General features: G+C 34.0%; 1 protein-coding gene across 5 annotated transcripts in view; it reads right to left on the bottom strand.

Annotated features, from left to right (window-relative positions):
• Positions 1–17,133, bottom strand: part of Naaladl2 (N-acetylated alpha-linked acidic dipeptidase like 2) — a 1,279,203-nt gene that overhangs the window by 718,964 nt on the left and 543,106 nt on the right. The window contains exon 1 of one of the 5 annotated variants that reach the window (XM_047564212.1): positions 13,694–13,755. The exons of the other annotated variants lie outside the window; for them this stretch is intronic. The gene's annotated coding sequence lies outside the window, so the exon portion shown is untranslated. Of the gene's footprint in view, positions 1–13,693; positions 13,756–17,133 lie in introns of those variants that run through there. 5 annotated transcript variants of the gene reach the window in all.

Here is a 17,133-nt window from a genome sequence, read left to right as displayed (position 1 = left end):
ATGAGCTGAAAAACTTTTTCCCTGACACCCTTCTGCCATATATTCTGCATTGCCTCAGGCTCAGAGCAACAGATTCAACTGACAATGGACTGAACTTCTCAAACTGTGAACCCAAAATGAACTTTTCCTCTTCTAAGCAGTTCTTTTAAGTTATCCTGGGCACAGTAATGAAAAGCTGATCAATATATCATATTTTGTTTATCCATTCATGATTGGTACCCCTTTTCAATAATCTTCTCCTTTGTTTTCCTCTAATTTAGACTCCAAAAAATTAAGTATTTAATTTTCCAAATTATTTTGCAATTAGGGGAGATTACATGACATCATTCTGGTTAATGAGGAAGTGAAAACAAGTCAACTGGCGATGAATCCCTATTTGAATAAAAAAGGTAATATTTCAACAGAAGAAAAATCTATCCCTTCCTTCCTACCTAGAATACAGACGTGACCCAAGGGAATTTATCAGCTATCTGATAGCAGTGACATAATCACAAAAAAGAAAAGAAAGACAATAAAAAAATGGAGTCTCCAATGATAACATTCGTCAACTGAACTACCTATATGGCCTACTTTCTGTCTTCTGGTTATACAAGAGAAAAAAAATTCTGTTTATCAAACCCGAAAGCCAGGTTTCCTGCCTTATTTTGTTTTAATAGGGAAATGAAAGTTTAGAAAAGTTAATGGTAGCTGAGTCAAAAGTTGCATATCTATTAGAAAAATCAAAACCTCACTAGTCAGTTTTCTCCCCACCATACGGTCCTGCCTTTTCACATAATGCAGCCACTCCTGGGGTATAATATATTCTATTTCAAATGAATTACAAAGAAAACTTGAGTGTAACAATTGCCAAAGTTGTGATTAAGAAAAATGTTCTCTGGCACCTAATAATATACACAAATTAAAACAGAAACAATAATTTGCCAGTAAATATTTTTTCAAGATACTTAGTGAAAGTCTCAATTCTGATCATAAAATTCAATCCTGATCATAAAATTCAATCCTGTAAATAAATCCAATGACACATAAATGTTTCCTAAAATATACTACTTCTGGCCTGATCAGAATAGTCATTTCCTTTCCTCTTTCCACTAAATTGCCTACTTTGACTCAGCCATAAAAATGGTTTTAGAAGAACTTAAATCTCTACTTTCACTAATGGCTCTGGATGAACAAACAATTTTAAGTTACCATAGCAAGCACAATGAAATAAATATTATCTCACTGTCATCACAAAATAAGAAAAAGCACTTTGGGGGCCTTTTCAGCTTTTTTGAACATGCTACAGAAAAAAAAAAATTGACTTTATTCTACAGAGCCATTTTTTCCCCTTCCTTCTATTCCACAATAGGTATAAACTCACTAATTTGATTTTAATTATAAGATGCATTTTACTGGTTTGAACAAAAATCTTTTATCTGACATTTAATGCCATTTTAGGGTCAAAAAATACCCCCCCCAAAACAAACAAAAATCATTCACATAATATATAACTGAAGTAAAATAAAAAATGTAGCCTTCAATTATTTTTTATTTCCAACCTATCAAAAAGCTACAGAAATTAAAGTGCAAATCCCACTACCAAAGCCTGAGAGAGAGGTTGGAAGAATATTTTAAAGGTCACATTATCTTAATGAAGTGCCACTTCCTGACAACACGGTTGTGATATTGGAGTAATATACTCCATTTAGTAGGAAATGCTCTGTGAAATCCATGCCCTCTGCACTCTAAACAAAGACATTGTTAATTTTTTTAAAAGGTCACACACAAATGTGTTATTTAAAACTAGGTGTTTGCCAGTTGTGAATATATACATGAAAGGTGAGTATTAGAAATAGGAATTGGGATAGCCTATTCGTAAAGTGCCAGTTTTTCACCTGTGATTCAATAATATAAAATTGTGTCTTATAATTTCATTTTTTATTTATATCACTTTATCATATAATAAAGGGGAAAGAATGCTGAAGTTTCCACTAAAATTCCATCTAAAACTTCCTGACTCAACTCTCTGAAGTGAGTTTGGGTAAATTTACAAATTTTGTATGATTTTAGTTTCATTTTAACTTTTTCACGGGAAAAGCTGCATGTGTATACGTGTCACAATTGGACTAGGGATGTAGCTCAGTGGTAGAATTCTTGCCTACCATGTGTGAGGTGCTAGGTTTGATCTACGACACGGCAAAACAAAAATGTAAACAGCAAGAAAATACATAGTATTTTAGAAAGTTATTTCTACAGACCAGAAAATTCCCTAGTGTAATACCTTTTATTTATTTAAGTACATGCTCAGAACATATTTGAAAAATGAAATTATCACAGACCTGACAACCAGAAAGAAAAAGTAGAAAATTTAATTGCTAAAGTTCCTAAATAATAGCCATTGCCATACTCCTGTGAGACAAAGATGTCTTTTATCTTTTTCACAAAGTTCATTTAGCCAGAAAGACTGAAAAATGCAATTCTATATGATGAAATTTCAACTGTTTTGAAAGAGTTTCAAAACAATTTTCCCTATCTAGTATCTGTGCGATATGCTGAGTATTTACACTGACCTGAAATTTTATTTTGAAATTCTAACCCCCAATGTGATGATATCAGGAGGTGGGACCTGATGGAGGCGATTAAGTCATGAGGGTACAGCCCTCATGGAATGGGATTAGTGCCTTTATAAAAAAGGACCCTTCTGCCAAGTGAGGACACAGTGACAAGATGGCCATCTGTGAGCCAGGAAGCTGACCCTTGCCAGACACTGCACCTATCAGTGCCTTGATTGTGGACTTCACGTTCTCCAGAACTGTAGAAAATAAATTTCTATTGTTTATACATCACCAGTTAGACTTAGAAAGGCTCTGTACTTCTCACACAGGGTAAGAAGAGCTCTAGACTGCTGGCTTTCATTGTATTTGTGGGGAGATAGTTTTTAAGGTACAGTAAGGCTGGGAAGGGGAGGATGAAAATAAAACAAGTTAAAACATCACAAGGCTGGCTGTTGTAACTGAAATGCAGTTTTTCTTGAACAAATGCTCCTTGACCTGTTGTGAGACTTTGGATATGTTCAGAGTTTTTGAAAAGTTGTTTGATTCAATAGCTATTGCCAGTGCTCTTACAAATAAGAAAACAAAACAAAACAAAGAAAAAGAAAGAAAGAAAAGCAGATTCTTTGAGATCCTTATTTCACTGATGACCTCTGAGAAGCTTTTCTGAGATGAGATCCAAAGACACTTCTCACCAGGAGAGGGCTTTGACACAATGGCCTCCAGTGTAGACCACATGCATTATATTATTTAATTCCATTCCACTGTTTTCCATTCATAAATGTGGACAACACTAGCTTTACAAAGAAAGTTAAAAGTATGAAATGCTAAATTTAAGGCAAACAAGTAGAACTGGCCCATGAGGACATATGTCTAACCCTAAGAGTCAAACTGCTGCCCAAGACCAACAGGATAGCATCAGCAGGATCCTGATAGGAATTTAGTACCTCAAGTCCCACCACAAATACACAAAATCAGAATCTGCATTTAGACAAATTCCCAATCTTTCCACACAAGAAAGATTAATAAGCACTGTCCTAAAAAATAGAAGAGTCCTCTTGAGAATCACCTTATGGTAATCACATTAGAGATAATATTTTTTCCTCTTTTTTCTATTCCTCCCACAAGTTGACTTGTCGAACCAAATCAAGAAGTCAGAAACATTAGGTTTTGAAAACTGAAAAATGTTATTTCCAAAACTGAAAAAAATTAAAGGCTACACATGATAATGGTTGGGAGATTCTTGAAATTTCTCATATTTCTGAACATCTTGTGAAGCAAGGCATGATTAGCTTGTGTTTTAAATTCTCTTCTCAAGGATATTTGAATCATAAGCAACCTTGGAAAATAATAATCGTTCTTCCCTCTAGAATAAAGTAGCCTTGGAAGACAGAGATGACATTTAACCTCTGGAACAGAAGGCAGGCATACATTATGCCCATATTAAAAGATTTGAGTTTCCTAAGCTGGGGGTTGCTCGCTGTGATGCTTGAACAGTGATTCAGTCTCATGTATGCCACCCCGTGGGACTTGGGCAAAGGAGAACTGATGTAAATATATTGATTCCCATTTTGCACTTGCCATACTGTTAGTCATAAATCCTTTTTCTCTGATACAGGAGTCTCATGTCTCTTGCAACATCCACAAAACTGACTGGCTAACATGTTACTCTGAAAGTAGGTTAAAATCACAAACCCTTTACAGTTTTGACAATAACAAAATGGTTATAATAAATACAAAACTAGTAAGTAAATAATGCTTAAATAGAAGAGAACAAATGAAGGAGGAAAATTAAAATAAAAATGACTACTTAAAGAAAAATTAATTGACCTGGGAATTCCAGAGGCATAATAGGTACATCAGGATATAATAAGGACAGTAGAGGAGAAGAGAAAGAAAGAACTGATAGAGATAGAAAGAGATCTCTTTGAAAGGGCCATTCATGTCTTCGGACAGAGAATGCATGGAGCATGTGATACAGAATGGCAGCGGGACTCAGTTTTGCTGCCAAGTTATTTCACAGGTTCAAGAAAAATGAGAAAATTCTACACATCTTTATAGAAAAACACATTTTCTATACAAGAACAAGAACCCAACAACTCTGAGTTTTTATCAGCAAAGTTTTATGACAGAAGACAATGTCATCAGGGTTGGTGTGGAATGAGGAAAATAAACATAAACTGAAAAATCAATACAAACATCTAAAAATCCCCTATTATACAGGGGAAATAAAATAATCTTAAGGCATTAAAAAATCAGAAAGTTTATTTCTTGAATCTATGTGGCTAGAATTACTCTGAGACTAAAAATAAAATGTAACAAAGAGCATAATTCAGGCAATAAGAAGCAGTAACAAATGAGTAAGACTAAGAAGTAAATAATACTAGAAAGAAATTAAAACCAATCTGTTAGATTTTTAGAATCTCTTTCCATCAATATTATCTATGAATACAATCAACCCACACAGTCCTACAGAAAATAACAACTATATAAATACATTATGTAGTAATGGTCATTAGTTTTCAACAGCAGTTGAGTACACAGTCTGTCAATTGCACCTATAACAAGTATCTGAAATGATAGAAGGTTGGTACTTTCTGATTTAACTTTTGGGAATTCCTAGAAATCAAATATATCTAAAGCTAAACAATGGAAAAGTTCATTTAAAACCATCAACAACCTATTTATCACTAGGAACATAGTCAGCAACTGTAACTAGAATTGCATCTCTTTATAATACTCAAGGCTGTCAGATTTTATGTTGTAAAAGTTACCAATGACAACCACATGTAGCTCATTTCCTAGGCTTAAAATTATGTGGATGCCCATGAATGTGCTAATTGAGTTTTATGTGGCAGCTCAAAACTCTTATGATTAATGAGTCACCAGGAAGATAACAGTTGCAGTGTCTCCCTTCAGTAGATGAGATAAATAATGAGAAAGAAAGACAATAAGTTCATTTATGGTCTAAATGTTTCAACAAATATGAGGTGACAGCAAAGGCCACACGAATATCAATCCAGCAGGATGTCTCAGACTAGAATAGCAAAAAGAGGAGCATTTCACTCCTTCTTCCCATCTCTAACATTTAATTCCAGTTTGAAATCTAATGTTCAGCCTAAAATACATAGAAAAATTCCTGTTTGGAGCTTCTGTAAAAATATAGTGCATCTGTTATAAAATTAGTATCCAAAGATCAGTTGTTTCTATTAAATAACAAATGATAATAAATAAAAATTCATTCATAATAGCATAAAAAATAAAATATTTTTATAGAAAAAGTTTTTAATTTTTAAATATTTTTAATAAAACAATTTAATCAAAGAAGTAAATTTCAGTAAAAAAGAAAACCATAAATATTGATGAAAGAAATTGAAAAAGAAATAGATGGACAGTCTATATTCATGGATCAGTATTGTCAAACATCTGTACTGCCCAAAGCAATCTGTAGTTATAATGCAATCCTTATCAAAATTCCTGGAATTTTCCACAGAAACAGGAAAAACAATCCTAAGATTTGTATGGAATCTGAGAAGCCTCTGCATTGCTGAAGTAATCTTCTTGATTTCATACTTTGATTTCAAATTTAATTACAAAGCTACAGTAATCAAAATAGTATTTTACTGACATGAAAACAGACACAGATCAACAAAACTGAATACAAAGACCATAAGTAAACCCATGCATGTATGGTCAACCAATTTGACCAGGGTACCAAGAATATGTAATGTGGAAAAGATAGTTTCTTCAATAGAGTTGAGAAAACAGATAACACATGCAAAACTAAAATTGCATCCTTATGTTATACTTTATACAAAACTCAATACAAATGGATTAAAGAATTAAGCATAAGACCTAAATCCTAAAAAGGGAAGAGCAATATAGCATGGGTCATAATAAGAATATTTTTAAATATTCCACCAAAGATCAAGCAAAAATAATGAATAAATAAACAAGTGGGACTGCACAGAAGTAAATTTTTTCTTCACAAGAAAGGAAACAACCAACTAAATGAAAACCTACAGCATAAGAGAAAATATTTACAAGCCTTTTATTGAATAAGAGGTGAAAATAGAAAATAAACAAGGAACTCATACAAAAATAATCAAAAACAGTTCTACTATAAAGTGGGTACCTGACCTGAATAGATATTTTTCCAAATAAGACATATAACTGGATGACAAATATCTGCAAATGTGCTTGATCTCACTAATTAACAGACAAACAGAAAGCTACAATGAGACATTACCTTATACCTGTTACAATGACTGCTGTTAAAAAGTCAAATGATAACAAATGCTGACAACAATGTGGAAAAAAAGGGAACCTTATATACTGTTGGTGGGAATATAAATTGGTAAATTCATTATGGAAAAGCATTCAGCATCCTAAAAAATTTTAAAAATAGAACATATGATCCAGAAAACCCAATTGTAGGTATAGATTCAAATGAAACGAAATCAATATGTCCAAGAAATATCTTCACCCCTATATTCACCACAGCATTGTTCATGATGACCAAGAAATGCAATCAACCTAAGAGTCCATTAGTGGATGAATGGATAAAGAAAATGTGAATCTCTCTTTCAACACGGGTGAACCTGGAAGATATTATGCTAAGTAAAGTAAGCTAGATCCCAGAAAGATGAATACTACACAATCTCACATTTATGGAATCTTAAAAAGTCTCATAGAAGTAGAGGGTAGAATGGTGGTTGGCAGGCACCAGAGGGTGAGAGAAATGGGAAGATGTTGGTCAAAATGTATAAATTTGTAGTCATGAGAGAGATAAATTCTGGAGAGCCAATGTATTCAATAGTTAGTATAATTAAAAATAAGGTTTAGTATCCTTGAAATTTCTAAGACAGTAGATCTTAATTATCATCACACTAAGTAAATATGTGAGGTGGTCAACATGCTAATTAGGTTGATTGTGGCAATCATTTCACAATTTGTACATATATCAAGCCTTCACCTTGGACACCTTCAATATTTACAATTTTTGCTTGTCAAGTATACCTCAATAAAGCTGATAGATACAGACATAATTTATCCTTTACCATCAATTCATATGGAACTCTAAATGATACAGGTATACATAAAGCTCAGAGGAATGAAGAGAACATCTAACCAAAGTTACAGTATCATTGTGTAAACCTGGTAAAGAAATGCGTAGAAGCTACAATGCTAAAGACATTGATATTTTTATTTTTCTAGGATGTTTCTTGTTATCTATTAGGAAAAGATTACTAGGACCTAGTAAACAAACAAGGTATAGCTCTGGCCTTGACACTAGCATCCTATGATCTTAACATTCCAAAGACCTCACAGCTTTATGTAGTCGATTACTATGCAAAGAGTTTTTAGAAGAGAGAGGCTGTTTTGAGCAAAACCTCAGGTCATTTCACCAACATATATTCCTTAAAACGGGAAACTTTGAACATGGCCTCCTCCACCTGAGTATGTAAAAATGTAGATGTTCTCACACATTAGCATCTCAGAGGTGCACAATATTAATGACAATGGATGCATTTTTAAGAGCCTTGAAGAAGTGCCAAATGAACAAGAGTTACTCCAAAATATTAATAATGATGTATTCCAGACACCAGACCTAGAAAACATAGCATCAGCATGAAAAGTGTATTTTCAGACTGAAAAGTGCTATATCCACGATATGCAAAATATCGATCATAATGTATTCTAGAAGGGAGTTGCAGAAAATAAGGCCATGGCATGAATAAAAAACAACTTTTCAGGCTGACAGAAAAATTAAAGCAGGAAAGAGAATGAATAAAAATGTATTGTAAATATGCACTGTCATGCAGGCACTGTATTTACAGTTACTCAGTGTGTGCCCTGGCATGAACATTTTCTAAGGTCTGAGCTGATGCATGTTTTTAATGTGAGGTTCTGCATATCTTAGAGCAGAATTAATATTGTATGTCTTGAAAAAACAGACAGATGAACACCCTTCACAGAGACTGAATATTATGTTACAGATTTGTCCATAAAAGTATGATAGACAATTTTATAAATAAATGACTGTTTTTATATAGGACTCCATAGTTAAAAAAAAAAACAAAAAAAAAAAACACTTTCAGATTTATTAACTCAATTGATCCTTGAAATAATATACTATGGTACATAGAAAAGAGATTAATGGTGCTGTAGAGGTACAAAATGGTGTATACTCAGTTGGGAAGTGAGGGATGAGATGGGAGGGAGTAGGTAAAGATCAATGGAAGTCTCCTGATTGCTAATCTGGAGCATTTGTCCCTGCACCACACTGACACTTTAAGGCAATGGCACCTATAAATACTCTACCACAAGACTAGAAGTGGTGCAGGATCAGGAAGTTAAACTTCTATTCTTTTTATACACCAATATTGAGAGTTTATTTTGTGTGGTTTCCTATGGTAAATGTTAAAAATATAATGATGAAGGAAAAAGCATGGATCCTGTTTTATGATGACTATAGACTAGTTAAAGAAAGAGTAATGAAATAATTTTGTTAAAAAACAAATTTTTGAAGTTGAGAACTTGAATGAACAAGGGTACCAGTTGGTACTCTGAAAGAAAAGCAGTCTGAAAGGGTCTAACATGGGCCAGGTATGTTTATTCAGGAGTCTTTGAAACATCCAGATAGAGATGTTAAGAAGGTAAGGCTGACAAAAATCTAGAGCTCAGAAGAGAGATCCAGGTTGACTGAGTGCGTGTGTCCCTGTGAGTGTGTGTGTATTCACACAAGCACATTTGCTTTGTTTTAAAACTTTTTATGAAATCTTGACAGCTTTGTAAGATAAAATTTAAAAGTGAGTAGTATCAGCATAGAGTGTTAGGTACAATCATTTGCAAATTTATATATTCAACTGTAAAACTAAAAGAATGAACGAATTCATGAATGAATGAAAGAACAAGAGGGAACATGTCAAAACCAGATTTACAAAAGTGATAGAGTAGCAAAAGACAGTCTGTAAAAATAAATAAAGGTTAAAAAAAATGATAGTGCTGTGGGAAAATAGAATACAGCTTTTTTGCTGCATACTAAACTCTTGGTACACAATAAATACTTCATAGGTATAATTTCCTATCTGAGAGCAACACAAACTATTATCTACTACTTCAAATAATAGTGAAGTGTCAAAGTATTCCAATATGAGGAATATAAAGGTAGAACAGCATATTTTTCATGAATCATAATATGCAACTATAAAAAATCTACATGAAAAATATATATACTACATATAAAACTAAAAACCATATTGTTCTATGTTATTTTTGGAAAATTTATTTAAAATATACTGTGTGAAGGAAAGAAAATAGATTTTTCTTTCTTTGAAAGGAATGTTCAGTGTTTACTTGCCCCTAAATGCGCTGTTCCTAGACCACAAGTAAATGTGAATTCACCATGTGATTAATTTATCTACTTGAAGGTTTGTGTATTTGTTTATTTTTCACTAGGTAGAATATTTCAATTACTAGTAGGTACAAAGATCATATGTTATGGTTTGGTTAGTCCCAATTTACACCTCTTGTCTAGCATAATATTAGCAGCACCTTGTTTTATTTTTAAAAGTGTACAAGTTTCCATGATAAATTATTTGGTCACAATAGAAACAAGATTAGGAAAAAAAAATGGAGAAAGAGGAAGAGAAGAGTAAGGGGGAGGGATGGAAGGAGGGGAGGGGGAGCAGAAGAAAAATCCTTTGTCCCTAAACCCAAGTATTCTGACAATAGGTCACCCAGTTTGGGACCAATGATCTATCTATTTTTCAGGGTTGGAAAGTGTTTCTGATATGTATACCTAGTTAAAAATCACACATTGAAAACTGATCAAGAATTACTGGAAAATTTTTAAAAGCCTCAATGGTAAACATTTATATGTTGACATCACAGTATTCATAAGAACAACCAGGTAGCTCATCTAAAAGTATGTTTGTATGTTTTTATGGACACTTAGAATTGAGGATACATGGGTAGTTTCATCTTAATAGGTGTGCATGGACTGAAGCTGTAATCACTACTCCAGAAGTGACTGCATAGACAATACATGGATCAGAACAAGAAGCTCAAACCAAAAGTTTGCACTGAAGGTGAGTGGCATCTAAAATGTTAGTAAACTCATTTTTCTTAATTTTTTCACTCAATGTAGAGCTGATTAAGAATATTCCAACAGCATCATCTTTTACTCCTTACTCTTAAAGTGTTTTGTAAATTTTTAATCTAACAAAAGGTGAAAGACCTCTACAAGGAGAACTACAGAACACTAAAGAAAGATATTAAAGAAAACCTTAGAAGATGGAAAGATCTCCCATGTTCTTGGATAGGCAGAATTAATATTGTCAAAATGGCCATACTACCAAAAGTGCTATACAGATTCAATGCAATTCCAACTAAAATCCCAATGATGTACCTTGCAGAAATAGAGTAAGCAATTATGAAATTCGTCTGGAAAAATAAGAAACCCAGAATAGCTAAAGCAATCCTTAGCAGGAAGAGTGAAGCAGGGGTTATCGCAATACCAGAACTTCAACTATACTACAAAGCAATAGTAACAAAAACGGTATGGTATTGGCACCAAAATAGGTGATCAATGGTACAGAATAGAGGACAGGGAAACAAACCCAAATAAATACAATTTTCTCATACTAGACAAAGGTGCCAAAAATATGCAATGGAGAAAAGATAGCCTTTTCAACAAATGGTGCTGGGAGAATTGGAAATCCACATGCAACAGAATGAAACTAAACCCCTCTCTCTCACCCTGCACAAAACTCAACTCAAAATGGATCAAGGACCTTGAAATCAGACCAGAGACCTTGCATCTTATAGAAGAAAAAGTAGGTTCAAATCTTCAACATAATGGTTTAGGATCAGACTTCCTTAACAGGACTCCCATAGTATAAGAAATAAAAGCAAGAATCAATAACTGGAATAGATTCAAACTAAAAAGTTTTCTCTCAGCAAAGGAAACTATCAGCAATGCGGAGAGCCTAGAGGGTAGGAGAAAATCTTTGCTATGCATACTTCAGATAGAGCACTAATTTCCAGACTATATAAAGAACTCAAAAAACTCTAAACCAAGAATACAAATAACCCAAACAACAAATGGGCTAAGGAAATGAACAGACACTTCACAGAAGAAGATATACAAGCAATCAACAGACATATGAAAAAATGTTCAACATCTTTAGTAATAAGAGAAATGCAAATTAAAACCACCCTAAGATTCATCTCACCCCAATTAGAATGGCGATTATCAAGAATACTAGCAACAATAGATGCTGGAGACAATGTGGGGAAAAAGATACACTCATACATTGCTGGTGGGGCTGCAAATTGGTGCAGTTGCTCTGGAAAGCAGTGTGGAGATTCCTTAGAAAATTTGGAATGGAACCACCATTTGACCCAGCTATCCCACTCCTTGGTCTTTACCCAGAGGACTTAAAATCAGCATACTACAGAGATACAGTCACAACAATGTTCATAGCTTCTCAATTCACAATAGCCAGATTGTGGAACCAACCTAGATGCCCTTCGATTGATGAATGAATAAAGAAACTGTGGTATATATATATATATATACAATGGAACATTATTCAGCCATAAAAAATAATAAAATTATGACATTTGGAGGCAAATGGATGAAATTGGAGAATATTATGCTAAGTGAGATAAGCCAATCTCAAAAAACTAAAGGACAAATGATCTCGCTGATAAGCGGATGATGACACATAATGGGGAGGTGGAGGGGGGCAAGAATGGAGGAAGGAGGGAGTGTACAGAGGGATAAGAGGGGTGGGGGGGGAGAAAAAAAATAACAGAATGAATCAAAAACCATTACCCTAGGTAAATGTATGATTACAAAAAGGGTATGCGTCTACTTCATGTACAGAGAAACAAGATGTATCCCATTTGTTTACAATAAATATGAATTAAAAAAAAGAATATAAACACACATTTAAGTTAACATCATCACTATTCTTTAAAGAAAATTAAGCATGGAAGTCAGTATTATTCTATTAAAAAATATTCCATAATATCTAATAAGATTATAATTATCTTTATAATTAGAAAAGGATAAATAAAGAAAAAATGCAAACTATAGTAAGTAAAAGATAAACATGCTAATAGTTACATAAGCAAAATTCTGAAAGCTAACTTAGTGGTATATTGATCTAATTAAGAATCTTTTTGAGGGATTTTTCTCCACATTTTTATTGCTGCATATTTGTACATATTGATGAGATTTGCTGTTATACATGCATATAATACAACAATATAATTTGGTCAATAACTAAGATTTTTAACTTTTAGTTTTATGGTAAATGAGTGCATTTTACCATAAAAGAAGTGAAAAATAATTCATATGCTTTCCAAATTACTGACCAAGTGAAATTGTTGCATATCCTTTCATCTTTACCAACTCAAATCGTGCTTAATAGCTACTTTTGACACATGCACATATCATGCAGAATTAACAATGCTCAAGGAGACACTCATGGGTCCAATAGGGCGGGGAGGTGTGGTGAGTGGCTAGTTATAGGAAAAGTTATATATTCCTCATAATAAACTTCTAGTTCTTATGGCTATCTCTATTATTCATTCAGGTATTCAACAAATATCTTTGAGCCCCTATAATACACCTGGAATGCTTCTGGGCACTGAGAATACAACAATAAACAAAATACTCAAAGACTATATTTGAATGCTAGAAGGCAGACATTAAACAAATAAATGCATAAAAGTCATTAACAAGAGTCCATACTATTCTGACATTTCTTAAATGTTAACTGATATCTTGTACTATTCTAAGTGCTTCATGCTAACCCACAATAATTCATATGTTAAGTATAATATTATTGTTATTCCCATTTATAAAAAGTTCCAGAAAATTGCCAAAAGTTAGAAGTGAGCAACAGGAGACAAAGATTTGATCCCAGGCAATCTGGCTCTGGCATTCGCTCTCCTAAGTCATCATCACATCTTACTGTCAGTAATAAAAATATGTACTATGGAAGAAAGATAAAATTCGGTAAGTGGGAGAGAGAGTAGCATAGAAAGGATGCTCAGGTAAAGCCTGAAGACTGAGACATAACCATGGGAACTGGCACCAGGGGATGACTAATGACACTGACAAAAAGGGTTTTTCTGATACATACTGGGAATGAATTCTCCTAAGTCTCCTCAGCATGGGTAAGATTTAGGTGTGGGCAGAGCAGGTGCTTTTCTAGGAACAAAAACACAAACAGCAAATATCAACACTAGTCTACTGGGGAGGAAGGAATGGTAAGGAGTGGTTCAGACTGATGAGAGAAAGGGCAGGTTAGATCAGTTTATATGGATGATCAAATAAGGCTTTTCCAAAAATTCTCAAAAGTTTCTCAGTATCCCATAAATGCTGATTTGACATTTGGTGTTTGTATGCTGTGAATGGGGAGATAGTCCCAATGCCACCAGCCAACAGCCTGCTCTATTCACTGAGTGTCAGTCTATTCACTGATCAATGAGCAGGGAGATGAACCAGGGACATGCCGGGAGAATTTCCTTCTCTGCTTTCCTTTTCCCTAGGGCAAATGAATGAAGAGTGTTGGAAGAGACTCCCTCATGAGGTCTTAAGGAGTCAGCCTCAGGGGAATACTCACATCTTAGCCCCAGTTGGTGATGAATGCTTCGTGGATCATGGTATGGACCACCTATTGCCAGAGCAGATCATGTTACAGGAGTGCTAAGAATAATCCAGGAGCACAGAAACAAGGCACACAGCACTTTTCTGCATAATTTTCTCCCAAAATAATGAAATGGAATAGTTCCTGAAATGTGTTGAGCATGAATGTAAACACTGGTGTCCTCTTCTCGTCCAGGGCTTAACATAACTGACTTAAAAGAAAGCAGGTCTAGGGTACCCCCATCACACTTCTGTGACATTCCAAAACTATAGAAGCGGTTCCTGTGGCTCCCTGTGGTAGATGGAGCACGTGGACAATGAAGGAACTATTTGTGTGGCTGCTAAGCAATAAAGGGACAAACGATCCACAGAAAGGGTTGAACTCATATATCTCCACTGAGGTCAGAGATCTATTATAGTGATGGTGGTAGGTGCCTCAGGAAACAAGAGTATTAGGGTAAACCACTAACAACACATCCATAGAAACTGTCATATTGACAGAACCAACCCCATCAAAAAAAACAAAAACCAAAATGAACCATGACTCTTCCCCACCCAACCTTGCTGCCTCATTGATCCCTTCTTTCTTTTCTTAACCCTGGGTGAATGAAGGATAAGTTATATGGTATGATCACATTACTGCTTTTCCATTTAAAGAAACTATGTTTTAGCAAACGTTAATATGTGTTGATTGGGAAGGAGCAGGAAAGTCAAACACTGGGACAGCATCAACAAACAAAAGTGACAAAAGAGTTACAGAAGCACTTTTCAGGGATGATTAGAGGAAGTGCTAGAGTTGAAAGCCATGACTAGACAAAATGAACGCTATCTAGTTTATGCCCAAATGAATTGAAACCCCTAAATAACTTGGTAACATAATTAAACAGCTACATTTGTAATAAAATTTCTGGTAATCAAAGTCCTATGATGAAAAATATGTGATTAGAGAATGGTAGGGGTTAGTAATCTGGTACTCAGGAAAACTTCTGTGAAGTACTTCAAGAAATTTGAACACAGTGAGGAAGTAAAAGATAAAGGCCCAGAATTTTTAAAACAATCTCACTGTTAGTTGGCTGATTGGATTTATGCCTGCTGTTTCTGTGATATCAGTTCTCTGTGGTGAGGCCTGAGTGCTGACATCGGAATGTGCAAATGAGGGTTGTTTAGTGAACACTTGGCACACTGTAGACATCCATCATTCACAAATAATGAGCAGAATTCTTGATATAAGAAATCACTTGGGCTGGGGAGATAGCTCAGTCAGTAGAGTGCTTGCCTTGTAAGCACAAGGCCATGGGTTCGATCTCCAGCCCCCAGCACCAAAAAAAAAAGAAATCACTGAATTTGTTCAAAATTTAGTAGAGTGCTCACCATATGGATATCACCAGCACATTTATTTGTGAGAAATTATCAATTTTATAAAATAGTAAAAAATTACAGGGCTATATTAATATCCTTGATATGAAAGGATATTAATACCTATTTTATATAAAGCAATAATTGATTAACATTTTGTTCTAAAATATTTAAGAATCTTAAAATGATATGTGGTTTTAGGTATTTAAAATTATGATATTAATTTGATGGGATGTTTTGAAATCATTAATTTCACATACTTGAAGGATAGTGATAGGGAAAATATTTATGATATACTTATTGAAAAAATGGGATTAAAAAACTGCAAGTGAAAAGAAAATGGAAGGGCTGGGGTTGTAACTCAGTTGGGCTGGGATTGTAGCTCCGTGATAGGGTGCTTGCCTTGAATACATGAGGTACTGGGTTCTATCCTCAGCACCTCATCAATAAATAAAATAAAGATGTTGTGTCCACCTACAACTAAGCAAAAATATTTTAAAAAATATTAACAATCATTACCTCTTTGGTTTGAAATCCCAGAAAATATTCATTATATAATTTAATGCTTTTTAAATTTACTATAACTAATTCATATTATTTCTATAATTGGGAAAAGTGTGTTGTCAGAACTCAGAGGATGATATATCACGATATAAGTGAGAAAACCACAGAAGAAATATTACTAAGAACTTTACTTCTCTGATGCATGGTCATGAAGGAATTGTCTACCTCACCCAAAGATAGGTCATAACATTCTCAATTCAGAGATGTTCATCCTTATACCCAGAGGCCAAGAAGAATCTAAACACATGGGTCTTTCTAGTTCTCCAGTTTATTAGCATTAGGTCAAATCCCCTCTTGCTTTTCTTCCTAATCATACTTCTATATAATTGTCCATTCTTCATTGAACCTGAGCTTTAAAACGCTGTTTTCCCTGGGTATTTGTTCATTGTGAGTTTTTTTGTCTTTTTGTTTAGCAGTACCAGGGATTGAACCCAAAGGCATTATACCACTGAGCTACATCTACCACCTTTTTATTTTTGATTTTGAGACACTGTCTTGCTAAGTTGTCCCGAACAATTACAAAACAGGCCACAAATTTGCTTCCTATCTGCTAGCAGCCAAGATAAAGTATAAAATTGGTTTAAAGTTCTGTGGGGTTCAAGTGTTATACAGATGTGCCAGTTGTTCAAGAGAGGCACAGATTTCCTGATTATTTTTCTCTGCTAATAAATGTATAAATATATTTTTTCACATATACACATAATATATTTAGATATCTCTTTTCACACATAATATATTACAAACACACACACTTTGAATTCCATTAACTATTCCCACAAAATCATTTAATTCCTTGCTGAAACTAAATACATTCCACAAATACACCAGCTTGTTAATAAACTCTGATATTTTATGCTTCCTTACATTAAAGGCTTATACTACTACATTTAAGAATTCCCTTTAAGTTTTTTAAAACTTTATTTATAAAGGGTTATTCAGAACTTACAAATTAATTTTGCAAATTCTACACAGTGCTAATTGCAAATCAATAACTCTTAAAGGAAGTAGAAGCAA

This window comes from Sciurus carolinensis, chromosome 9, assembly GCF_902686445.1.
Source record: "Sciurus carolinensis chromosome 9, mSciCar1.2, whole genome shotgun sequence".
In the NCBI taxonomy this organism is placed as follows: domain Eukaryota; kingdom Metazoa; phylum Chordata; class Mammalia; order Rodentia; family Sciuridae; genus Sciurus; species Sciurus carolinensis.
This window is presented reverse-complemented; position numbering and strand designations above follow the sequence as displayed.